General features: G+C 51.9%; 1 protein-coding gene across 6 annotated transcripts in view; it reads right to left on the bottom strand.

Moving 5' to 3' along the window:
• TJAP1 (tight junction associated protein 1) overlaps nucleotides 1–27,149 on the bottom strand; it is a 352,145-nt gene that overhangs the window by 268,328 nt on the left and 56,668 nt on the right. The window lies entirely within an intron of this gene.

Genomic DNA, 27,149 nt, shown 5'->3' with positions numbered 1-27,149 from the left:
GAAGCTGCATCGAGAGAGCCTGGAGCTCACGGATAGGACAAGCTGAAGTGATTGCAATGACGAAGATGGTTTTTGAGGGTCAGTAGCTGCAACGAGCAGCTGTGCATTGGCTCAAAGGGGACCAACTTAAGATCCCACCGCGGAATCAAATGATCTGGGAGGAGACTTGTGTCAAACCTTTATTAAATCACATCACAACAGCTGATTTAAGTAAGGACGCTTGACCCACCAAACACAAAAAAATGTTTAATGGTGCAGAGTGCAAACCATGATGGGACAAAGATAAAACAAACAAAGCATCCAACAGCTTGACATTTAAAGGGTCTGTTTTGCAGACTTAACACCAGGCCACAAATATTTCTCAGCGTCTGGGGGAAATACACAATATAAAGGAAAGCATGGACACCCAGATGAGTTTCCCAACCTAAGGCAGTAGATCGAATGCAGTCAATTGCTGCTGCTTAATCCCCATGCATGGGAAGTGTAGATTGAGCAGTTTCAGGAGCACCACCCTGCCCTGCTGCTGCAACAGAAGATCCTCCCGAAAAGGAAGCCTGATCGAGGCCCAGGTGCTCATATCCAGATGTTCTGGGTCCAACACTCTTATGGCCCAATCCAGAGCCCCTAGGATGACATGGGCCTAGTAGATCTGGATGAAATGAAAAAGATTTATAAAGCGCATACCAGTTACCCGAAGGTGTCAAGGCCCTAGCTCCTCAGAACAGATGGACATCGTAAGATCTTAACACATGGTTAGAGGTTAAACAACCAGGTCTTCAGCGCCTTCCTGAATGCCAACAGGTGAGTCGCGTCCTTCAATCTTTGGGGGAGAGAATTCCAGAGTCTAGTTGGACCAACCCAAAAGCTTCTACCTCCCCAAGCAGTTTCTTAAACCTAGGAATAATCAGATTGTGAGATTGAGCTGAGCGAAGATGACTTGCATGGTCATATAGGTGAAAATGTTGCTTGAAAAAGAGTGGCCCTATATCATCATGAGTTGCCTTAAATGCTATGCACCAGGCTTTAAACTCGATGCGTCACTTCACTGGTAGCCAGTGCATTTCCTGGAAAGGCAGCGGCAGTTGCCTTCTGCTTAGGGATCTTCTTCAGAACTTGTAACATGAGAGCCAGAGGAAGAAAAATTTACAGAAAACCAGTGATTCACCCTAGCTTGAACGAGTACCCTAGCTTGAACGAGTCTCCTAGAGAGTGTTCTTTGTAACTTGAACATGCAGAGGTTTTGACACTGTGCGTTTGACAGTGGAAAAAAGATCCAGCCAGGGTTATCTTCGCTGACATAAAAATGTCCTGCGCACCTTTGGGTGCAACCTCCATTCACGAACCTCCAGCAGTCACCGGCTGAGCTTGTAGTCCGCCATGGTGTTTAAAGATCCCCACCAGTGGTTTGTGATCAAGAAGATGCCCAACACTCAAGCCAACTGTAGAGATACAACATGCCTCCTGGCACAGGATTCAAGACCCCACTCCACCCTCTTTGTTACAGTAGGACATAGAGGGGGTGTTGTGCATAAAAACCTACAGCGGCCTTCCCTTGATGAATGGTAAGAGGGACTTTAAAACGCCAGACTGATTGCTCACAGCTCCAACAGATATATTTGGAGCCGGTTCCCAACAGAGACCAGAGTGCTCGGATTTCCAACTTTCCCCAAAGACCTCTCCAGCCCAGTAGGTTCGAACCAATCAACACAGTCCGATTTGGTCGGATAGGAAGAGGGCTCAGTCACTGGTCAGGTTGCAGTTAGGCAGTCAGGCCGAGACCTGGATGGCATCTAACAAGTTTCCTTCTTGCTGGGCCCACGGAGACTCAAAATCTCACTGCAGAGCCCCCATATGCCACGTGGCAAAGAGGACAAACAGGATAAAGGATGCAAGTAATGAGGAGAGGAGTTGGCCTAACGGCTAGGGCGGTCGACCTCGAATCTGGGGAACCGGGTTAGAGTCTCGGCAAGGACGCTGAACATCCTGCGATTCTGGGCAAATCACTTAATCTACCCGTGCCTAACAAAAATTAATGTGTCCTCATGTAACACAACTGGTGCTATGTAAAGCGATCGGATACCAGATACCTTCAGGTCAAGTTCACACTATATAAAACTACGTAAAAAAAAAAAAAAAAAGTAGGCCGAGAGAGCTTCTCTCACTAAGATCCAGGACGGAGGCTGAAACATCAAGATCATAGCCTGAACATCCTGGACTTGTTATGAAGAAGGAAAGGCCCTTAACTGTACCGTGTACAGAAGAGCTCCAATAAAATGGGGCCTCAGTGAAGAAGTCAGGTGCGATTTCAACTCGTTGAATGAGAATTCTTACGATGTCAAAAGATCCGTCTGACTGGATGTGGTCTACGGCTGATGACCCCACCTTCAACAGCCTGTTACCGAAGTAGGAAAAGACTGCAATCCCCAACCTCCAAGGATGGGCAGCAACCACTACCATCACTTTCGTGAACACCCAAGGGACACTGGTAAGGCTGAATGGGAGCACAGCAAACTGAGAATGCTTCTGGCCTAGCTTGAAGCATAGGTAACATCTGTGGGACGCAAGACGAGCACATGATAGTATGCATCCTGCGGGTCCTAGGCAACCATCCATCGCTTGGATCCAGGGCAGACCTAACTTGGGCCACTGTGAGCATACTGAATTTATAATTTGTTGTTCTGCAGGAAGGTTCTGTGAAAGCTAAGACCTAATATAGGACAAAGGCCACCATCTTTCTCCAGTACGAGGAAATTGCATGAGTAGCAACCCATTCCTACTCCTAAACGTGACACACTCTCGCTAACCTCTTTGGCCCGTAAGGCCTACACCTCTTGTAGCAAGGTATACAAGTGCTCTTCCGAAAACAGCCTTGATGTGGAAAGGAGAGGGCTGTGGGTGGGTATGAAATGGGAGAGTTTAACCCTGCTGAATGATCTGGGGGACTCATCTGTAGGAAGCGATGGACTGCCACCCTTAGAGAAGATGTCCGATTCTTCCTTCTACAGAGAGATTGTGCGCCGCTAAGGACAAACATAAGCAGCTTGAAAACAGATGCCACAGAAGCAGGGGACTGAGGAGAAAGTTATCCCAGATGGCGTTCACAATGTCTGCTTCAACCCCATACTCAGCCACAAAAGGTCTTGGATGGCTGCTGCAGTGGTAGCGGGGCCTGGCCTTCTCTATGCGCCAGCCTCTGGAGTGGCTTCAGAAGGATCCAACCATTGGGGAAACTGACGAGTAGGGGTAGAAAGGCCCAGGGAATGCCCTGCAGCTCTACTTCTGTTAAAGGATTTGAATTCAGAATCAGTCTTCCCACAGAATAGGCAGGACCCACCAAAGGCATATCCTTAACCTCAGCTGCACATCTAATCCATATGGCAAATGTAGCACTGTCCACAGTTGAGGGTCTAAGAGGCTCAATAAACACTGTATGGGGGGATCCAGCCCACTAGCCTCCTGCAAGTCCATGTATATAATGCCATTATCATAATGTGGGGGTAAATCATCCCCAGCATCATCATTATCAGAATCCGAGCCAAATAGATGATGGAGCCTCTGAGGAAGGTAGACAAAATGTTGTCCTAGTCAGAATGTACTGGAACTAGTGTGCTGTAGTGGAGACAAGGCGCAAACTTGATTGGCGTCAGACACCGCGTCGGCATGGACTCGATCATCAGCACTGGCGACATCGTGAACAGGGTTGAGGAAAAAGGGACTGGTGCAGATCTTGGAGCCGGAGTGGAAATCAGCATCAGAGTTTGTGTGGAACCAGATACAGGTTCCAGGTGCACAAACAATGCCAAGGAGTGATCCGTCAGCGGTAAGCTGACTGGAGGCACAGGAAGATCTTTGGGTCCTAAGGACACACAAGAGGGTGCCAGAAGAGTGCCAAAAATATGCAGCATGGCCTTGACCTCCTGCACCATCGCCAACAACCCGGACAAATTGAGGTGCAGTGGGATCAGTTGTGGAATCTGCTCCTCCATCAGGGATCTGGAGCGGCATCGATTGGCACCTCCCGGCTTCACTATAGACAGAGTGCGCCAGTATGAGATTTATTCCCACGTCGTCTTCCCTGACGATTTCAGCCAAGAAGACGACTTGTTGTGGGAAAAATAATATGTATACACTAATGGATCCACAGCCACATGAAGCACTATATGCAGATGAGGATTCTACAGTTACCAAAGCGATCTACTAAAACACACAAGAAATCCAAATAGCTGCAGATTATAGCAGAAAGATCAGTGTGCAGAGGACACTCACATTGCCAGAGGATTCTACTGAGAGCATATATTGGACACCACTACATATGCTGGACAGTGGTGCACATGGGTACTGCTCGTGAGAGGCGGAGAATATGAAAACTGAAAACGACCAATGTTCAAGCCGCCATTCACTCTGAAATGAAAGGTTGTGTAAAAGGGCCAGTTCAGTGCAAAAATAAGAATGAGGAGATATTTCAGCAAGATACTGACCCAGTCCCATGCTCCTCAACACTATTACCTGGGAGGGTAGGGAAATGTCTGATCAAAAGCTCCCCAATTTCCTAACCAAAAGAATTTGAATCAAAGTTTCTTGCACTCAAAGAGGGAAGTTGGAGGCCTTGGAGCCCTGGTGGATGAGATTGAAGTCATGATAAGAGATGATCAACTCTACACACTTGAATCAGATGAACAAAACAAACAGGTGTTGGGAGAACTATAAGCAACTAAATATATAAAGTCAGCCGACAAGTGGGCCGAGAAGGAGCCGAAATACAAAGAATTTGTGCAGATACTGTCGAGATATCTTTGCTATCCATAACAGCTAGACAAAACCAATAGAACTACCAAGAAAATATGCGAGAACTGGAATATCCTCATCATTTGTTTCACAAAGATAAGGTATTACGAACGAGTCCAAGGATTCCTCGTTCAAGTTTCAAAATGTGCATTTTGTCATCACCAAAGATCAAATACACTATAACCATTTCAAGAAAGAAGTTCAACAACTATCTATCCAAGGAGGAACTCCCTCATACCAGGTCAGTGCTGAAGATAAGAAAAAGACAGCCAAAGAGAGAAAGCCAATGAGCTTGTGAAACACTAAAGACACACCCTCTGCAGTCTCCGCTCTACCAATAGACGTATCCAGACCAGCAGGAGGTACTGGCATAGTGCAGAAACCAAAGATGGAGGAATAATGTCTGTGGCTTCGCTGCGTGGGTTGGTGATTTCTTGAATGACGCAAAAAAGTTCTTTGAAGTTGGCGAGGATTTTGTTGTGGATGAATTTCCTCTTGGTGGCTCTGATCTGGTTGTGGTAGTCCGTCATGGCGTCCTTGTGGGTGGTGTGGTTTTCGGTTGTCTTGGTGTTTCTCCAGTTCTTCTCCAGGCGTCTGCAGGTCCGTCTGGCTTCTTGAAGAGCGGTGATGAACCAGGTGGCTTTCCTGGGGAGTTGTATGTTGGGGTTGCGTAGTGGGGCGAGCTCGTCTGCACAGTTGGCGATCCAGGTGTGGAGTTCTTTGGCTGCGTTGTTTGCGTCGGATGCCCAGGTGTTGTTGTCTCGGGTGATGGTGGAGTATAAGTTGCTCGTCTGTAACCTTGCTAGAGTTCCTTCGTGGTGGGTGTGCGGCTGGTTTGGGTGCCTTGGGTTTGTCACCGGTGAAGTGTGCACAGCGGTGGTCAGTCCATGGTGGTTGCGTTGTGTGGCTAAAATGGACGCTGTTACCTGCCGTGAAGATGGGAACATGGGTATGTCCTGCTCTGTGGGTCAGTGTGTTGATGAGTTGTTTAAGTCCGATGCTGGCGAGGTTGTCCCGGAGGATGGTGGAGTTGGGGGTCGCTGGGGTTATTGAGGTGGGAGTTCGGGTCTCCAAGAAGTATCTAATTAGTTGAGGCGATGGCGTGGGGTGCGATGAAGTCGGTGATGGTGGTGGCGAATGGTGTCCGGGGGCGGGGGTGTGTGTAAACGAGGGATCCTCGGAGTGTGGCTTTGGGGGAGGTCTGGATCTTATCTGAATGTATAGCTTTTCTGTTTGTATCTTTTATGTAACTCATGTACTCCGAAGTCTTTATGTAATGTAACTGGTCCTTTTGTAAAGCGCTCTGACACCTTCGGGTAGTCCGCGCTCTATAAAATCGCATTAAATAAATACTCAGGCCTGATAGATCCAGATTAAATCCAGAGGGGGGCCCCCTCTGTGTACCTTGTAGGGGGGCCCCTTCAACTTTCGTTACACCACTGGAGAGCACAAAGAAGTACTGTGCAAGTGCAGTCAAGAGGTGCGCAAAGGCTGTAGTTTTGTACATCGTAGGTTACCATGAGGCTGCAGAGGGGTGCAGTGAGACTGCTGTGGGGTGCAGTGGGTGTACAGTGGGGTGCAGCGAGAGTGCTGCTGTGCGTACGGTGGGTGCATTGTGGTCCATTAGTGAAGGACAGGTTGTGGAAGAGTGACATAACCAGATTTCTGCTAGTAAACGACTCCTACGTGGTACATCCACCAGCAGTCCATTGAAGCTTTATAAAGGGTGAAGAGACCATAAAATTTAGCAGCCTCTCAAAGTCGAGTAATGGGCAAATGTAATAAAATAAATGCAGCTTCCGGTGGGGTTTTGGGGTGTGATACCCCCCAGATTAAAGCATTCTTGGACTGGTAATTGGGGCAGGGGACCAGAGTTGCGTCGGTTGGGTCTGTGTTGGTTTTTCGTTGTGGCCCATGAATAAAAGGCAAACAAGCATTGGCATAGCCAATAGGTCTCGCCTTTGGGACCTTATAAGTGTTTAGCCATGCAACAGTTGCATAACTAAATACCCATATGGTCCCAAAAGCGAGACCTATTGGCTATGCCAAGCGGCCGTGAAAGTGAAATTGATCGCGGTCGCGATCATGATCAAACATCAAAGCAGCCGTGAAAGTGAAAGTAATCGCGGTAAAATCGGCGCGCGCGCCCACGCACATGCACTGTAGCTCTAGGCTAGCCTGGTAGCACTTTTTGGAGCCCTCTTAATAAGTCTCGCCAGACCAGCGCATGCGCTGGGTCAGGCGAGACCTAAAAAGGGACCTTTACTGTAAAGCAGGAGAGAGAGAGAGAAAGAGAAAGAGAAAGAGAGAAAAATGAGATACATCTGGCGGCTGAATGTCAAGATGTTACACTAGATAACCTGGAATCATTACTGGCTTTCCTAGGTGACCACATTGTGTGATCCCAGGTAAACATTTAATTTCAGACTCTCCTTTTACTTTATCATTCCATATAAGAGCAGGTTTACATACACGAGTTCATGATGGGCGCTGTACAGGCACTTTTTGTGATGCACTTAATAGACTACAGTGTTGCTCCTTCTACAATAAGACTCAAGGCCACGTTTGGAGTTTACAGGACTACTTTAGGGTTTCCAAGAAGGGGGCTATTCACAAATGGCATTTTGTGCTACATTAGCAGTACAAACATTCTGCAAAATGCAATTCACAAACTGCACTTCTAAACGACTACTGCAAAAGAAACTAGAACAGAAGAGCGGTTTGTGAATAGCATTTTGCAGTAAGTGACGTGTGCAGTACTATAAAATGCAATTTACGCACTGATCTTGTGAAAAGCCAAATAGTTGTACACTTACTCAAAAGTGCAAGCTACCTTTGAGAATCGGGCCCATTTAGTGACTGGTTTACCAAAGAAATAGTGAAATAGCAAATGCACTACTGTTTGGGATTCACAAACACTGGCAGCAGTAGATTGGAATTCTGCACTGGTCTCGTGTTTCCAGTCATGCTGCTGGCAGTTGCCGGACAGGGCTCCAACCCGTGGCTTTTCGCCCACTCTGATAGAGGCCCGCCTATGGAAATCGATACTGGCCCCGTTGCTCGTGGAAACAGCCAATCACCAACCTTGGTCACCTCACCCCTCCACCCTGCGGCCCACTGCTTTTTAGGTCTCGGCTAGCGAAGGCTGCGCTTGCGCAGTCTCGCTTGCGAGACATAATGACTTGGAGAAGAGGGGCTTGAACCGGCCCCTCTTCTCCCCTCTTCTCCATTGGCTGGCCTCTTGAATGCTGGCCAGCCATTGGAGAAGAGCTCCGTCACTCCGAACAGGCCCCGTCCTTTTCGGATTCGGGGGCGTGTTTTTTTCAACTTTTCTAATTATCTCCTCCAGCCAATGGCAAGAGGAGAGAAAAGCAAAACACGCCCCCGAATTCGGAAACGCCGCTGCCTTCCCCCGAGGCATTTCTGCTTCACCTCGGAGAAAGGCGGCGGTGTGGCCACCCTCTCCTCTCGTGATAATGGTCCACTCAATTTATGATTATCGCCCCCTCTACTCTGCAAGATATGTCATGTAAAATGCTTCCAGCCAGGTTCACTTTCCCAATGTCTGCACCATTTTTTTACCGTATAGAATTCTGTGCACTTCTGTTTTTAAACAACTACGCTGTAAATACCTCCTGTATAATGGACATGATAATTATGCTTGAGCAATGTTCGATAGCCAAAAACAATCACTAAGAATGAATGAACAGGTCTGACAGTACATGCAGGCGCGGGGGTCACGAACTAGACCCTCGAGATACCCGCTATCCACGTTGAAATAGAGCTTGGAAAAAGACGACATAGCGGCGGTTATTTACAACAAGAAAACTCCCTTACACCGGCCGCAGAACCAGGCCTCCGTTGCTCTTCCGTACATCAGCTGACGACACCTCACGTGCCACATGACCTGCTGCGTCAGGACTTCTCGTGATCTTTTTCGTCTGCTGAATTCGTCACACAATGGCGTGCCATTGAGCCCCTTCTACTAATGTGAGGTTGTGTGTTGTTGGCTCAGGGTGCGAGTTGCATTTGGAGGCTTTGTTGTCAAGTAAATAACTCGGCCTTTCGGGAGCTGACTGGCAACGGATATCTGGCCAACATGGTGGCCATATTCACAAATTCCAACTGTAGTAAACAGCATAGACGTAGGGAAAGCATAAACAAACGCTCTACTTGCGACCCTCTTAGTTGAGGCTGAATATTCGAGGACTTCAACTTAGGTTTGCCATCAAGTTCAGATACTCATTAAAATGAGTAAGAGTGTAGTGAGGGGGCAGGGCCAGGGGCAAGACATGATGATACTTAACGACTTCTATATTAGTTGCAGCACACACCAAAACACATGATAAATGTGTTTATATAAACAAAGCAGGTTAACTCATTTCACAAAATGAAAGAGAAATGCCATAATATGTTAACATTTCCTTTTTTTTCCAATAGTTGCACCTTCTTAATGCCATACCCCCTCCCAATCAACCCCAGCCAGATCGCCCTCACATCCAAACATGTTTTATTTAATCGCTCTACATAGTTCATCTTTTCGTCCCCCCCCCCCCCCCCCACACCTCAGGAACCTGCAAGCACTTTTCATTTTATAAAATAGCAGATGGACTACAATTTTACCTCACCCGAGTACACAGAATGCCAGTGCTCCTCAGCAGAGAATTACAGAAGACACAGTAAGAACATAAATAGAATGCAAAGTTTAAAGTCAGCAGCATGTCTGTGTGTGGCTCTGTGTAACTGTGGGTGGCTCTATGTATGTATGTGTGTGTGTGTGTGTGTGTGTGTGTGTGTGTGTGTGTGTGTGTGTGTGTGTGTGTGTGTGTGTGTGTGTGTGTGTGTGTGTGTGTGTGTGTGTGTGTGTGTGTGTGTGTGTGTGTGTGTGTGTGTCTGTGCCTCTGTGTGGGTGGATTTTTTTGTAGGTGGCTCTGTGCGTGGGTGGCTCTGTCTGTGTGTGGGTAACTGTGTGTGTAGGTGGCTCTGTGTGGGTGGCTCTATTTGTGTGTGGGTTGCTCTATGTGAATAGCTCTGTGTGGGTGGCTCTGTGTGTGGGTGGCTGTGTGTGTGGGTGCCTCTGTGTGTGGGTGCCTCTGTGTGTGGGTGCCTCTGTGTGTGGGTGCCTCTGTGTGTGGGTGCCTCTGTGTGTGGGTGCAAATGCAATAGGTCTCGCATTTGAGAGAGATTAAGCTATTGACATTGTAAATAATGCCGTTTCTTTAAATTTTTTAAAAACAAAAACATAAACAAAAATAATGTCATGAGCAATGCCAATAGCTCGAACTTTAACAATGCCGAGACCATTGCATTGTAAATGCTTGTTAGTTGGGAAATCAGATTCCCCCAAACCCCCCACCCCCGAATATCACTGACCAGGCTACGCCCCAGGATAGATGGAACAAAGCACGAGTCAGTCGGTGCCCACGCCTGCCTGCCTGTCAGGCCAGGGCCCCGAGGGCCCCCTGAAGTGGAAATGGCGCCGCGGAGCTACCGAACATACAAGGGCGTGTAAGGCGCTATGCTGCCTGGCAAGTGTCTGTTTGAAATGTTAACATGTTAACATGTTAACGTGGAAGGCGGCTAAATTCAGTGTGTGCTCGCTGCGGTGCCCCCCCCCCCTCCCCCCCTTCTCTGGGGACGCTCGCTGAGGGGGGAGGAAGATCACCGGACATCTACGGGTCCAGATAGTGCTGAACCCGGAGAAGGGTGGAAGGTTCTCCTCGGGGGCCATGGAAGGGGGTCACCGCTGCACACCCCCTGCTACATGCACGGTTCACGGAGGGGGCCCCTGCACGGTTCACGGAGAGGGGCCCCCCCTGCACGGTTCATGGAGGGGGGGCCCCCTGCACGGTTCATGGAGGAGGGGCCCCCTGCACGGTTCACGCAGGGGGGCCCGCCCCATGAATGCCCCGGGGCGGCGCCTGGCAGGTGCAGCTGCCGCTTGGGAGGCGATGCCCAGCGCGGCTGGTGGCGCCGTTTTCCCCAGGGGGGAGGGCTCCCACGGCGACAGCCTCCGTCGGGTGCAGAGGAGTTTTGTAGCTCGTAACAGTAAAGCGAGCGAGGGCTGCACCAGGTTAAAGACCCTCACAGAGAGGGAGACGAGTGAATGGATGTGAAGTGATAGAGGGAGACGAGTGACAATGGATGTGAAGTGATAGAGGGAGGCGAGTGACAATGGATGTGAAGTGATAGAGGGAGGCGAGTGACAGTGGATGTGAAGTGACAGCAGAGGGAGGCGAGTGACAATGGATGTGAAGAGATAACAGAGGGAGGCGAGTGACAATGCATGTGAAGTGATAACAGAGGGAGACGAGTGACAATGGATGTGAAGTGATAGGGGGAGACGAGTGACAATGGATGTGAAGTGATAACAGAGGGAGGCGAGTGACAATGGATGTGAAGTGATAACAGAGGGAGGCGAGTGACAATGGATGTGAAGTGATAGAGGGAGACGAGTGACAATGGACGAGTGACAATGGATGTGAAGTGACAGGAGAGGGAGACGAGTGACAGTGGATGTGAAGTGACAGCAGAGGGAGACGAGTGACAATGGACGTGAAGTGATAGAGGAAGACGAGTGACAATGGACGAGTGACAATGGATGTGAAGTGACAGCAGAGGGAGACGAGTGACAATGGACGTGAAGTGATAGAGGGAGGCGAGTGACAATGGATGTGAAGTGATAACAGAGGGAGACGAGTGACAATGCATGTGAAGTGATAGGGGGAGACGAGTGACAGTGGATGTGAAGTGATAACAGAGGGAGGCGAGTGACAATGGATGTGAAGTGATAACAGAGGGAGGCGAGTGACAATGGATGTGAAGTGATAGAGGGAGACGAGTGACAATGGACGAGTGACAATGGATGTGAAGTGACAGGAGAGGGAGACGAGTGACAGTGGATGTGAAGTGACAGCAGAGGGAGACGAGTGACAATGGACGTGAAGTGATAGAGGGAGACGAGTGACAATGGACGAGTGACAATGGATGTGAAGTGATAACAGAGGGAGACGAGTGACAATGGATGTGAAGAGATAACAGAGGGAGGCAAGTAACAATGGATGTGAAGTGATAGAGGGAGACGAGTGACAATGGACGAGTGACCGTGGATGTGAAGTGACAGCAGAGGGAGGCGAGTGACAGTGGATGTGAAGTGATACCAGCTCCAGGGGCGACACACAAAAGAGCGCGCGCGGTGCACGCTCCGCCAGCAGCGGATTAGAAACAAAGCCTCATTTCAATCTCAGGACAATCCGCGCTCAAGCAGATTAAATGTATGGGCGCCCTGGCATCTGCCAACTAGCACTGGCAAAGCCAACGGGGCCGTCTTTTATTAGGCGACACGCTGCAGTCACTGACGGAGCGGGGGGCTCTGGGGTAGAGGTAGTCGGTTTGTTTCTTAAAGAAAGCCGAGACTTGTGGAGGGGTGGGGGGGTGATGGAAGTGGGGATATACACGGAAGTGCAGGGGTTTGAGGGAGGGAAGCAGCACAGGAAGGGGACAGCAACAACACACCTGCACTCACACGGAGTGCTGAAATAAAAACAACGAATAGTTTCCTGAAATAAGTGGTGAAAGGATAACGCTCATCCCATCACGAGGATAGTAGAGAGGCTATGCGCCAAGGGTAAGCCAAACACAAGGCGGGAAGGATATCAAATGAATAAGGGCGCTGACACGAACCCAAGCAAGGGTAAGCAGTGGGCTGACCAGAAGCCCGCTGTGGTGGAAGACCTATTGTGGGCAATGCCAGCACTGACAGACCTCGGATAGCCTCCCCCCTCATCTCCAGACGGATTGTACAAATCAGCAGCGGATCAGGCTGCCCATCACAGACCCAAGCAGACTGCAGAGTGGCAGCGAGGCCGAGCGCAGAAGCAAGCCGCCTCGATGCCCCCCAGTGAGGCGCGGGTGGAACGCCATCCACCAGGATAGGCACAGAGAATAGAACGACGAGCGAGGAAGAAGATGTGGGGATCCAAGAAGGCAGAACAGCAAACAAAAAACTGCGGAAGGGTTCAGACCCCCTAGTAAAAAACAAGAAAATGATACCAGAAGTAGTAAGAGGTGAACAGAATGAAAACCGCACAATAGATATTTTCGTCAATGAATGATGTGCCCTAAATAAGTACGTCCCATGTAAATGCACACCGAAATAAACAGACAATACACTGAACCACGAAGGACCCTGCGCTGCTGCCGAGCAGGGCTGACATTGCAAACACCGACCATGCAGAAAAGGAACATGAAAAGTTCTTCATAGTAGAGACAACAACTCACGCACTACAGTGAGCACACCCTGCAGGTAACTGTGACTGCATCCTCGACGGTACTGGAACACAAGGACTGCCCGAGTCACAATGCCAGCAACCTCCATGCACCAGGGCTGAACCCGCCAGGGCACGGGCACCCCAAAAAACCCATGGAACAGTAACTACATACGGCAAGGTACAGGTATGCAAGTACGTCCAATGGTACACGGCCAACCTCCTATACGCAGCGGTGACTAAACATGACGCAGACACACACATGTCCTCCCCATGGTTCTCTCCACTCATTCACCAACCGCACCCCAACCATGGCAGCGTGCCCACAGCCTCAATAACACGGGGGCACCACCTCCATCCTACGGTATGCATTTATTCCAAATGTATTAAACGCAATGTAAGCCCAGAGGCTTCTTGGCACTGGAGAAACGATTCGCGAGGGATCTATGGACAGCGCTAGGTCTGGAAAGTTAGTCTCGCCGCTGAGTGGACGTGCTGGGCCGAAGAGATTCTACTGGTTTATGCCACATGGATGCAGCGCACCAGGGGGGATATTTTGGAGAAGAAGGGATAGACAATCCTTAAGATTGGAGCGTGCGAGATGGATGTTATAACAGAAGCTGTGATCCCGGAGGGGACGCTCTGGTATTCGGTTAATGCAGCATAAACATTTGTGTTTCTTACAGCTGTGACCGGGCAGCCCATGGAGGAACTCGGCGATAGGATCACACATGGACACTGTGTGTGTAGCTGTATTCTGGACCCCTTGCAGACGATTGATCTGGGACTATGGCGACCAGATGGATTTAATTCACAAGGAAAGCACTCTCCATGTCCTAAGCTATCAATACATTGCCAGACTACAAATCCCAGAAGGCACGGCTCTGATCTGTCACAGCCCGGTCCTGGAAACGTGGTGTCCGGGTCACCTAAACCTGCTGCATTTTAAGTGTTTCAAGGTGGATGCGAGCTTTGCAGTAACCAAGCTGGTGACAAATTAAACAACAATTCACACTTTATTCAGGAGGCTGAAGGAGAGAAACTTCACGCAAGCCGAATAATGCCCAATTGAGAGAGAGATCGATTTGAGGTCCCAGAAGAAGCTTGGCGTGCACTTTGAGGCCCGGAATTTATGCCACGCAGAAACAACGACAAGCAACATGCCCATTTGAAATGCCCAAAACACGCTTTGTCCCTCACGATGGACAAGAAAATGTTGGCGATTTCTGGTTAGTTGCCTTTTACTTTCAGGAGGGGGTGCGCTTTAAAGCTGACCTGAGTTGGCAAGAGCTCCAACAACCAAAGAGTTATGCACGTTATAAAATGCGGCGGACAGATGCCGGAGGGTCAGTGTGCCTAGATAGCCCCGGCCAGCCATCTCTAGGGTGTCATCTAGGCTGGTGGGTGGGAGGTCGCTAGAGGCGGAGCCTCCAGGGCGCTGCTGGCTGTTCCTCTCTGTATTTTTCTGGGGGTGTAGGAGGCCAGGGAGTTTGAGTTCTTGAGGCCAGGGACGGTGGCTGAGATGCCCTGTGGCTTAGAGCATCTTTGCAGTACCGAAGGGCTCACTGTAGAGATTGAAAAGGTAAAAATGCCAACAAGGGATTTTGTTTAACCCCTTGTGTGCCCATGACGAGCTGGACTCGTCATGGGCCGCGGTTGCGCTGTGCCCATGACGAGTCCAGCTCGTCATGAACCCAGCCTGCTAATGCAACGCCCGGCACAGGGCGGGGAAAGGGCGTGGCACACAAGGGGTTAAAGCAAATTATTTGTTTGTATATTTCAAAAACTTAATTAGTAGGTGTATTTAGAAGAATTAACATCACAGAGAAATCAATCAACTGATCTAATCAACGAAAGATAGAGAAACATAGAGAAACACACGGGGATTCTTATTTGTGAATTAAACACAATTCTTTTTATATATCAATCAAAAAATATAAAAAGGACTACAGGTAAACCATTGGTTTGAGCAATATTTCATAAAAAAGGGGGGATTACATCAGATCCACATTTCATCAGAAAAACATCTATTCCATTGTTGTTTGAGCAGAGACCAATCTCACTATTGAGAAAATAATCAACTGTGCATAACAAATAATCTGAAAATAGATGATATAGTCGACGTTTCGGTCTTGGGTGGTGTCAATCCGTCAGACCATCTTCAGGACAATTATTGCGTAACAAAGACTTTCTAAATCTCAGAATTTTCACGATACTTGTTCTAAATCGTGATCTAGACGTTTCTAGTTGATGCAGGTAGTCTTTAGGATTTCTGACAACCAAATAGTCAAAGCGCGAGGGAGTCCTTCCTCGTGTGATTTCACGATTGTCTTTTGCAAAGATCGAAATGCGCAAGGGGGTCACAAATAAGAATCCCTGTGTGTTTCTCTATGTTTCTCTATCTTTCGTTGATTAGATCAGTTGATTGATTTCTCTGTGGTGTTAATTCTTCTAAATACACCTACTAATTAAGTTTTTGAAATATACAAACAAATAATTTGCTTTAAACAAAATCCCTTGTTGGCATTTTTACCTTTTCAATTTATCTGCCCAAGCCCTCAAGGGTATATTGGGTTTGCCCTTCATTCTTTATCACTGTAGAGATGGCAAATTCCAAGTCTTGTCCTGAATAAGGTTTTTTGATTTAATAAAAAGTAAGCCACTGCTTCAGGGCCTGTATTGTAAACTGGAATGGGGTTCTGTGCACTGGGCGGTGATTATAGCGGTTTCAGTGAACCTCAGAACCCAGGGTTCTGCCTTTTCCTGGAGGAGTCTTCCGGATAGGGTTCCACGCGGTCACTGTTTCGGATAGGGCAGTGACACAGTGACATCCTAGTGCAGTGACACACTCTAGGGTAGAGGGACACGGGGTCCTCCTGGTACAGTGACACTCTCTGGGGTAGAGAGACACAGGGCCCTCCCAGTACAGTGAAACTCTCCCTAGGGTACAGTGACACTCACTAGGGTGCAGTGACACTCACTAGGGTGCAGTGACACGGGGCCCTCCTGGTACAGTGACTCTCCCTAGGGTACATCGACATGGGGCCCTCCTGGTACAGTGACACTCTCCCTAGGGTACATCGACATGGGGCCCTCCTGGTACCGTGACACTCACTAGGGTGAAGTGACACGGGGCCCTCCTGGTACAGTGACACGGGGCCCTCCTGGTACAGTGACACTCTCCCTAGGATACAGTCAAACGGGGCCCTCCTGGTACAGTGACACTCACTAGGGTGCAGTGACACGGGGCCCTCCTGGTACAGTGACTCTCCCTAGGGTACATCGACATGGGGCCCTCCTGGTACAGTGACACTCACTAGGATGGAGTGACACGGGGCCAGCCTGGTACAGTGACACTCTCTAGGGTACAGTGACACAAGGCCCTCCTGGTACAGTGACACTCTCCCTAGGGTACAGTGACATGGGGCCCTCCTGGTACAGTGACACTCTCTCTAGGGTACAGTGACACAGGGCCCTCCTGGTACAGTGACACTCACTAGGGTACAGTGACACAGGGCCCTCCTGGTACAGTGACACTCACTAGGGTACAGCGACACAGGGCAAGCCTGGTACAGTGACACTCACTAGGATGCAGTGACACAGGGCAAGCCTGGTACAGTGACACTCTGTAGGGTACAGTGACACAGGGCCCTCCTGGTACAGTGACACTCTCCCTAGGGTACAGTGACACGGGGCCCTCCTGGTACAGTGACACCATCCTTAGGGAAGAGTGACACGGGGTCCTCCTGGTCCAGTGACACTCACTAGGGTACAGTGGCATGGGGCCCTCCCAGGACAGTGACACTCACTAGGGTACACTGACACGGGCCCTCCTGGAACAGTGACACTCACAAGGTACAGTGACACAGGGCCCTCCTGGTACAGTGACACTCACAGGGTAGGGTGACACGGGGGCCTCCTGGTTCAGTGACACTCTCCCTAGGGTACAGGGACCCGGGACCCTCCTGGTACAGTGACACTCTCCCTAGGATAGAGTTACACGGGGGCCTCCGGTTACAGTGACACTCACTAGGGTACAGTGACACAGGGCCCTCCTGGTACAGTGACACAGGGCCCTCCTGGTACAGTGACACAGGGCCCTCCTGGTACAGTGACACAGGGCCCTCCTGGTACAGTGACACAGGGCCCTCCTGGTACAGTGACACACATTAACGTACAGTGACACGGGGCCCTCCTGGTACAGTGACACTCACTAGGGTACAGTGACGCGGGGCCCACCTGGTACAGTGACTCTCCCCAGGGTACAGTGACACGGGGCCCTCCCGGTACAGTGACACACTCACTAGGGTACAGGGACACGGGGCCCTCCTGGTACAGTGACACTCTCCCTGGAGTACAGTGACATGGGGCCCTCCTGGTACAGTGACTCTCCCTAGGGTACAGTGACACAGGGCCCTCTTGGTACAGTGACACAGGCCCTCCTGGTACAGTGACACTCACTAGGGTACAGTGACATGAGGCCCTCCTGGTACAGTGACACTCTCCCTAGGGTGCAGTGACACTGCCCCCTCCTGGTACAGTGACACTCTCCCTAGGGAAGAGTGAGACAAGCCCTCCTGGTACAGTGACAGTAACTAGGGTACATCGACATGGGGCCTTCCTGGTACAGTGACACTCACTAGGGTACAGTCACACGGGCCCTCCTGGTACAGTGACACTCATTAGGGTACAGTGACACGGGACCCTCCTGGTACAGTGACACGGGGCCCACCTGGTACAGTGACACACTCACTAGGGTACAGTCACACGGGCCCTCCTGGTACAGTGACACTCATTAGGGTACAGTGACACGGGACCCTCCTGGTACAGTGACACGGGGCCCACCTGGTACAGTGACACACTCACTAGGGTACAGTGACACGGGGCCCACCTGATACAGAGACACCATCCCTAGGGAAGAGTGACACGGGGTTCTCCTGGTACAGTGACACTCACTAGGGTACAGTGACACGGGGCCCTCCCAGGACAGTGACACTCTTCCTAGGGCACAGGGACACGGGCCCTCCTGGTACAGTGTCACTCACTAGGGTACAGTGGCATGGGGCCCTCCCAGGACAGTGACACTCACTAGGGTACACTGACACGGGGCCCTCCTGGCACAGTGACACAGGGCCCTACTGGTACAGTGACACTCACTAGGGTACAGTGACACGGGGCCCTCCTGGTACAATGACACTCTCCCCTGGGTACAGTGACACGGGGCCCTCCTGGTACAGTGACACTCTCCCTAGGGTACAGTGACACAGGGCACGCTCTGTACAGTGACACTCTCCCTAGGGTATAGTGACACGGGCCCTCCTGGTACAGTGACACTCTCCCTAGGGTACAGTGACACGGGGCCCTCCTGGTACAGAGACACCATCCCTAGGGAAGAGTGACACGGGGTTCTCCTGGTACAGTGACACTCACTAGGGTACAGTGACACGGGGCCCTCCCAGGACAGTGACACTCTTCCTAGGGCACAGGGACACGGGGCCCTCCAGGTACAGTGTCACTCACTAGGGTACAGTGGCATGGGGCCCTCCCAGGACAGTGACACTCACTAGGGTACACTGACACGGGGCCCTCCTGGTACTGTGACTCTCCCTAGGGTACAGTGACACGGGGCCCTCCTGGTACAGTGACTCTCCCTAGGGTACAGTGACACAGGGCTCTCTTGGTACAGTGAAACTCACTAGGGTACAGTGACACAGGGCCCTCATGGTACAGTGACACTCACTAGGGTACAGTGACATGAGGCCCTCATCGTACAGTGACACTCTCTAGGGTACAGTGACACAGGGCCCTCCTGGTACAGTGACTCACTAGGGTGCAGTGACACGGGGCCCTCCTGGTACAGTGACTCTCCCTAGGGTGCAGTGACACGGGGCCCTCCTGGTACAGTGACACTCTCCCTAGGGTACAGTGACACGGGGCCCTCCTGGTACAGTGACACTCTCCCTGGAGTACAGTGACATGGGGCCCTCCTGTTACAGTGACTCTCCCTAGGGTACAGTGACACAGGGCCCTCTTGGTACAGTGACACAGGCCCTCCTGGTACAGTGACACTCACTAAGGTACAGTGACATGAGGCCCTCCTGGTACAGTGACAGTCTCCCTAGGGTGCAGTGACACTGCCCCCTCCTGGTACAGTGACACTCTCCCTAGGGAAGAGTGAGACAAGCCCTCCTGGTACAGTGACAGTAACTAGGGTACATCGACATGGGGCCCTCCTGGTACAGTGACACTCACTAGGGTACAGTCACACGGGCCCTCCTGGTACAGTGACACTCATTAGGGTACAGTGACACGGGACCCTCCTGGTACAGTGACACGGGGCCCACCTGGTACAGTGGCACACTCACTAGGGTACAGTGACACGGGCCCTCCTGGTACAGAGACACCATCCCTAGGGAAGAGTGACACGGGGTTCTCCTGGTACAGTGACACTCACTAGGGTACAGTGACACGGGGCCCTCCCAGGACAGTGACACTCTTCCTAGGGCACAGGGACACGGGGCCCTCCAGGTACAGTGTCACTCACTAGGGTACAGTGGCATGGGGCCCTCCCAGGACAGTGACACTCACTAGGGTACACTGACACGGGGCCCTCCTGGTACAGTGACACAGGACCCTACTGGTACAGTGACACTCACTAGGGTACAGTGACACGGGGCCCTCCTGGTACAATGACACTCTCCCCTGGGTACAGTGACACGGGGCCCTCCTGGTACAGTGACACTCTCCCTAGGGTACAGTGACACGGGGCCCTCCTGGTACAGTGACACTCTCCCTAGGGTACAGTGACACGGGGCCCTCCTGTTACAGTGACACTCTCCCTAGGGTACAGTGACACGGGGTCCTCCTGGTACAGTGACTCTCCCTAGGGTACAGTGACACAGGGCTCTCTTGGTACAGTGAAACTCACTAGGGTACAGTGACACAGGGCCCTCATGGTACAGTGACACTCACTAGGGTACAGTGACATGAGGCCCTCCTCGTACAGTGACACTCTCTAGGGTGCAGTGACAAGGGGCCCTCCTGGTACAGTGACACTCACTAGGGTACAGTGACACGGGGCCCTCCTGGTACAGTGACACTCTCCCTAGGGTACAGTGACACGGGGTAATCCTGGTAAAGTGACACTCTCTCTAGGGTACAGTGACACTGGGCCCTCCTGGTACAGTGACTCTCTCGGGTACAGTGACGGGGCCCTCCTGGTACAGTGACACTCACTAGGGTGCAGTGACAAGGGGCCCTCCTGGTACAGTGACTCTCCCTAGGGTACAGTGACACGTGGCCCTCCTGGTACAGTGACACTCTCTCGGGTACAGTGACACAGGGCCCTCCTGGTACAGTGACTCTCCCTAGGGTACAGTGACATGGGGCCCTCCTGGTACAGTGACACTCTCTCGGGTACAGTGACACAGGGCCCTCCTGGTACAGTGACTCCCTAGGGTGCAGTGACACGGGGCCCTCCTGGTACAGTGACTCTCCCTAGGGTGCAGTGACACGGGGCCCTCCTGGTACAGTGACTCTCCCTAGGGTGCAGTGACACGGGGCCCTCCTGGTACAGTGACTCTCCCTAGGGTGCAGTGACATGGGGCCCTCCTGGTACAGTGACAATCTCTCGGGTACAGTGACACAGGGCCCTCCTGGTACAGTGACTCTCCCTAGGGTGCAGTGACACGGGGCCCTCCTGGTACAGTGACTCTCCCTAGGGTGCAGTGACACGTGGCCCTCCTGGTACAGTGACACTCTCTCGGGTACAGTGACACAGGGCCCTCCTGGTACAGTGACACTCTCTCGGGTGCAGTGACACGGGGCCCTCCTGGTACAGTGACTCTCCCTAGGGTACAGTGACATGGGGCCCTGCTGGTACAGTGACTCCTTAGGGTGCAGTGACACGGGGCCCTCCTGGTACAGTGACTCTCCCTAGGGTGCAGTGACACGGGGCCCTCCTGGTACAGTGACTCTCCCTAGGGTGCAGTGACACGGAGCCCTCCTGGTACAGTGACTCTCCCTACGGAAGAGTGACAGTGTTCTCCTGGCACAGCAACAACACTTTTCTTAGAGTGCAATGACCGCGGCAACGCTCTTCGTATTCCAGTGCTCGCAGTGGAATCGCGGCCTCGCCTTATAGTGCGGTGACACAATGTCCTAGTACAATAAAACTTCTCAGGGTGCAGTGACAACACGTTCCTCACAGCACAGTGAGTGTCTTCCTAGTACAGGCGCTCTTCCAGTGCAGTAACAGTGTCGAAGCAAAGCGGCACAGCCCTTACTAGCCCAGCCACAGCACTCCTTCAGGAGCGCGTGCGACAGCACTCACTCACCCTGGCACAGTGGCAGTACCCGCCCTGAGGCTCAGTAACCCCCCCTGAGGCGCAGTGCCCCGGCCCTGAGGCGCAGCGCCACCTTCTCTTCCCAACTCAGTCTTACTTCTGACAGACAAGTGGACTATTACTGTGAACGAGAGCTGTGCTCTGGGTGGGCAGGATTCAGGCAGCAGCTGAGGTGGATTCAAAGATTGTAGGAGCATCGAAGAGGATTACCAGAAGGACACACGTTACTTAAGGGAAGCCCCACCAGGATCAACATCCTCCCCGCTCAGCCCACTCTGTCTGTCTGTCTGTCTGTCTGTCACTCTCCAGTCACTCGCCAACATCCCATGACACCCAGGCAGAGCAGAGCGGGGAATGCTGGAGGCATGGACAGACACAGCCAAGGCACAGCAGGTTCGAACACATCCCTTCCCGTAGAAAATAATAAGGTGCCCAAGGAAACACATTATAACACACTCACAACAGAGGACACGGGGCGGGTGTCTAAGAATGGGCTGCGCCGAGGAGACGAGCCCTGGCCCAGCGGAGGGGCGGAGTCTATGCGCGTGAACGTATGTGCGTGACTGCCATAGCGCCGCTTAACTACAGGGCACGCAGCGCTCTACACCAGGAGGGTTATGCAGTGGGGAGAGCATGGGGAAGTGGTGCGAGGCATCAAGGGCGGGGGGGGGGGGGGGGGTTACCGCCAGACAGCTGGTATCCGCCCCACATCCAGGGCACGGTGGAAGGGGCTGCACACCCCCTCCGATCCCTGGCCCGCCTGTAATCCCGCTCCGTTAATTACACATTTTTTATTGCAGAGTACACATGTGGCCTTCAATAGCGGCCCGATACTATTAGGACAGCGTTATTTTTACCCAGCGATGACAGGGCGCATCAGCGCACAAGGCTATTCTTGGCTAACAAAGGAAGGAGCGCCGCGGACTAACCGAATGAGGCGAGACGCAGTAATGGGAGGTGCACAAGATCACACAGTGATTCAAGTTCAGGCGGCCTTGCATCCAATGTATTGCGTTTTGGGTTCTACTTGCATTTATATTGTGCCTCATACCTACGACAAAGAGCATTAGCAGACAAGTACCTGCACATGAGGTCTACGTGGGGCGCATGTTTCTGCCAGAATGCTGGAATCGAGGTCTACATGGGGCACATGTTTATGCCAGAGTGCTGGACATGAGGTCTACGTGGGGCGCAGGTTTCTGCCAGAGTGCTGAGCATGAGGTCTACGTGGGGCACATGTTTATGCCAGAGTGCTGGGCATGAGGTCCTATGTGGGGCGCATGTTTCTGCCAGTGTGCTGAGCATGAGGTCTACGTGGGGCACATGTTTATGCCAGAGTGCTGGGCATGAGGTCTACTTGGGGCGCAGGTTTCTGCCAGAGTGCTGAGCATGAGGTCTACGTGAGGCGCAGGTTTCTGCCAGAGTTCTGGGTATAAGGTCTACATGGTTAATTACAAAAAACAGTGGTCCTCAAATAATTTAAATAGAAATGAGAATAAATACAGTCCAGAATCGGTACTATATACAGGATGTCCAGCCGGACAACCAATTTAATTCTTCAATGAAACAAGACAGAAATACAACAACGAATTATTTGTGGGACACAGTCCTGCATCCGTTAAGAACAAATGACATTTACACAACATACATGGACATTTCAGGCAAGACAAGAGAGCTTATTTACATTATCCAATGTTTAAGCTTTTTCAAAACCGCAATAGCACTTTTTTACGCAATGGATTGATGTGCATGCTGTTTAAACTAAGGTCGACGACGTTTCGATCCTGTTAAGAAGATGCAAGGATCATCATCAGGACAGTGATGTGTACAAGCCTGATTATGAAAAGAAATTGCCGTAGTAAGGAGACCGAATGCACGGCGTGTGCAATGCCTGGGAGGAGAGCCCGCGCTTAGCGTCAGGGATGAGGTCCGGCGTTAATCTCGGAATTACGGGTAGAGACGTGAAAATACTGGAATGAAAGGAACCGGGAATGAGGGACAAATGTTGACAATCCAACCAAGTCAGTGGCTCCGGTACGTTAATCCGTGACAATGCACGTAACACAACCTGGTCCTATGATGAGGTTAACGTGGGGCGCTTGTTTCTGCAAGAGTGCTGGACATGAGGTCTACGTGGGGTGTAGGTTTCTGCCAGAGGGCTGGACAGGAGGTCTGCGTATGGCACATGTTTCAGACAGAGTGCTGGACAGGAGGTCTACGTGGGGCACATAATTCTGCCAGAGTGCTGGGCATGAGGTCCTATGTGGGGCGCATGTTTCTGCCAGAGTGCGGGGATAAGATCTACGTGGGGAGCAGGTTTCTGCCAGAGTGCTGGACATGAGGTCTACGTCGGGCGCATGTTTCTGCCAGAGTGCTGGCATAAGGTCTACATGGGGCACATGTTTCTGCCAGAGTGCTGGGCATAAGGTCTACATGTGGCGCACGTTTCTGCCAGAGTTCTGGGCATAAGGACTACATGGGGCGCATGTTTATGCCAGAGTGCTGGACATGAGGTCTACATGGGGCGCATGTTTCTGCCAGAGTGCTGAGCATGAGGTCTACGTGGGGCACATGTTTCTGCCAGAGGGCTGGACATGAGGTCTACGTGGGGCACAGGTTTCTGCCAGAGGGCTGGGCATGAGGTCTACGTGGGGCACAGGTTTCTGTCAGAGTGCTGGCATAAGGTCTACGTGGGGCACACGTTTATGCCAGAGTGCTGGACAGGATGGTCTAAGTGGGGCGCATGTTTCTGCCAGAGTGCTGGACATGAGGTCTACGTGGGGCGCATGTTTCTGCCAGAGTTCTGGGTAGGAGGTCTACGTGGGGCACATGTTTCTGCCAGAGTGCTGGGCATGAGGTCCTATGTGGGGCGCATGTTTCTGCCAGAGTGCGGGAATAAGGTCTACGTGGGGCGCATGTTTCTGCCAGAGTGCTGGACATGAGGTCTACTTGGGGCGCAGGTTTCTGCCAGAGTGCTGGACATGAGGTCTACGTGGAGCGCATGTTTCTGCGAGAGTGCTGGACAGGAGGTCTACGTGGGGCACAGGTTTCTGCCAGAGTTCTGGGTACAAGGTCTACATGGGGCACATGTTTCTGCCAGAGTGCTGGCATAAGGTCTACATGGGGCACATGTTTCTGCCAGAGTGCTGGGCACGAGGTCTACGTGGGGCGCAGGTTTCTGCCAGAGTGCTGAGCACGAGGTCTACGTGAGGCGCATGTTTCTGCCAGAGTTCTGGGCATAAGGACTACATGGGGCGCATGTTTCTGCCACAGTGCTGGGAATGAGGTCTACGTGGGGCGCAGGTTTCTGCCAGAGTGCTGAGCACGAGGTCTACGTGAGGCGCATGTTTCTGCCAGAGTTCTGGGCATAAGGACTACATGGGGCGCATGTTTCTGCCACAGTGCTGGACATGAGGTCTACGTAGGGCGCAGGTTTCTGCCACAGTGCTGGATATGAGATCTACGTGGGGCACACGTTTATGCCAGAGTGCTGGACATGAGATCTACGTGGGGCGCAGGTTTCTGCCAGAGTGCTGGCATAAGGTCTACATGGGGCACACGTTTATGCCAGAGTGCTGGACATGATGGTCTACGTAGGGCGCAGGTTTCTGCCACAGTGCTGGATATGAGATCTACGTGGGGCACACGTTTATGCCAGAGTGCTGGACATGATGGTCTACGTGGGGCGCATGTTTCTGCCAGAGTGCTGGACATGAGGTCTACGTGGGGTGCATGTTTCTGCCAGAATGCTGGACATGAGGTCTACGTGGGGCGCATGTTTCTGCCAGAGTGCTGGACAGAAGGTCTACATGAGGCGCATGTTTCTGCCAGAGTTCTGGGCATAAGGACTACATGGGGCGCATGTTTCTGCCACAGAGCTGGGAATGAGGTCTACGTGGGGCGCAGGTTTCTGCCAGAGTGCTGAGCACGAGGTCTACGTGAGGCGCATGTTTCTGCCAGAGTTCTGGGCATAAGGACTACATGGGGCGCATGTTTCTGCCACAGTGCTGGACATGAGGTCTACGTAGGGCGCAGGTTTCTGCCACAGTGCTGGATATGAGATCTACGTGGGGCTCAGGTTTCTGCCAGAGTGCTGGACATGAGATCTACATGGGGCGCAGGTTTCTGCCAGAGTGCTGGCATAAGGTCTACATGGGGCACACGTTTATGCCAGAGTGCTGGACATGAGGTCTACGTGGGGCGCATGTTTCTGCCAGAGTGCTGGACAGAAGGTCTACTTGAGGTGCATGTTTCTGCCAGAGTTCTGGGCAGGAGGTCTACGTGGGGCACATGTTTCTGCCAGAGTGCTGGGCATGAGGTCCTATGTGGGGCGCATGTTTCTGCCAGAGTGCGGGAATAAGGTCTACGTGGGGTGCATGTTTCTGCCAGAGTGCTGGACATGAGGTCTACTTGGGGCGCAGGTTTCTGCCAGAGTGCTGGACATGAGGTCTACGTGGAGCGCATGTTTCTGCCAGAGTGCTGGACAGGAGGTCTACGTGGAGCGCATGTTTCTGCCAGAGTTCTGGGTACAAGGTCTACATGGGGCACATGTTTCTGCCAGAGTGCTGGCATAAGGTCTACATGGGGCACACGTTTCTGCCAGAGTGCTGGCATAAGGTGTACGTGGGACGCATGTTTCTGCCAGAGTGCTGGACATGAGGTCTACTTGGGGCGCAGGTTTCTGCCAGAGTGCTGGACATGAGGTCTACGTGGAGCGCATGTTTCTGCGAGAGTGCTGGACAGGAGGTCTACGTGGGGCACATGTTTCTGCCAGAGTTCTGGGTACAAGGTCTACATGGGGCACATGTTTCTGCCAGAGTGCTGGCATAAGGTCTACATGGGGCACATGTTTCTGCCAGAGTGCTGGGCATGAGGTCTACGTGGGGCGCACGTTTCTGCCAGAGTGCTGGACATGATGGTCTACGTAGGGCGCAGGTTTCTGCCACAGTGCTGGATATGAGATCTACGTGGGGCACACGTTTATGCCAGAGTGCTGGACATGATGGTCTACGTGGGGCGCATGTTTCTGCCAGAGTGCTGGACATGAGGTCTACGTGGGGTGCATGTTTCTGCCAGAATGCTGGACATGAGGTCTACGTGGGGCGCATGTTTCTGCCAGAGTGCTGGACAGAAGGTCTACATGAGGCGCATGTTTCTGCCAGAGTTCTGGGCATAAGGACTACATGGGGCGCATGTTTCTGCCACAGTGCTGGGAATGAGGTCTACGTGGGGCGCAGGTTTCTGCCAGAGTGCTGAGCACGAGGTCTACGTGAGGCGCATGTTTCTGCCAGAGTTCTGGGCATAAGGACTACATGGGGCGCATGTTTCTGCCACAGTGCTGGACATGAGGTCTACGTAGGGCGCAGGTTTCTGCCACAGTGCTGGATATGAGATCTACGTGGGGCTCAGGTTTCTGCCAGAGTGCTGGACATGAGATCTACATGGGGCGCAGGTTTCTGCCAGAGTGCTGGCATAAGGTCTACATGGGGCACACGTTTATGCCAGAGTGCTGGACATGAGGTCTACGTGGGGCGCATGTTTCTGCCAGAGTGCTGGACAGAAGGTCTACTTGAGGTGCATGTTTCTGCCAGAGTTCTGGGCAGGAGGTCTACGTGGGGCACATGTTTCTGCCAGAGTGCTGGGCATGAGGTCCTATGTGGGGCGCATGTTTCTGCCAGAGTGCGGGAATAAGGTCTACGTGGGGTGCATGTTTCTGCCAGAGTGCTGGACATGAGGTCTACTTGGGGCGCAG

This window comes from Triturus cristatus, chromosome 6, assembly GCF_964204655.1.
Source record: "Triturus cristatus chromosome 6, aTriCri1.1, whole genome shotgun sequence".
NCBI classification, from domain to species: domain Eukaryota; kingdom Metazoa; phylum Chordata; class Amphibia; order Caudata; family Salamandridae; genus Triturus; species Triturus cristatus.
The sequence above is the reverse complement of the archived record's forward strand: the minus strand, read 5'-3'. Positions and strand labels throughout refer to the sequence as shown.